Source organism: Egretta garzetta, unplaced genomic scaffold, assembly GCF_000687185.1.
Source record: "Egretta garzetta isolate BGI_Z169 unplaced genomic scaffold, ASM68718v1 scaffold863, whole genome shotgun sequence".
Classification (NCBI taxonomy): domain Eukaryota; kingdom Metazoa; phylum Chordata; class Aves; order Pelecaniformes; family Ardeidae; genus Egretta; species Egretta garzetta.
In genome coordinates this window covers 33,163-33,467 of record NW_009259245.1, presented here as the reverse complement: position 1 = coordinate 33,467, position 305 = coordinate 33,163, and positions in this window count along the sequence as shown.

Here is a 305-nt window from a genome sequence, read left to right as displayed (position 1 = left end):
TCTGGGTGGATCCCTGCGTGGGCGCAGTGTCTGGGGGGATCCCTGTGTGGGTGCGTGGGTCTGGGGGGATCCCTGCGTGGGTGCAGGGGGATCCCTGCATGGGTGCATGGGTCTGGGGGGATCCCTGTGTGGGTGCAGGGTCTGGGGGGATCCCTGCGTGGGTGCATGGGGACCCCTGTGTGGGTGTGGGGGGATCCCTGCATGGGTACAGGGCATGGGGTGACCTCTGTGTGGGTGTGTGGGTCTGGGGGGATCCCTGCATGGGTGTGTGGGTCTGGGGGGATCCCTGCGTGGGTGCAGTGTCT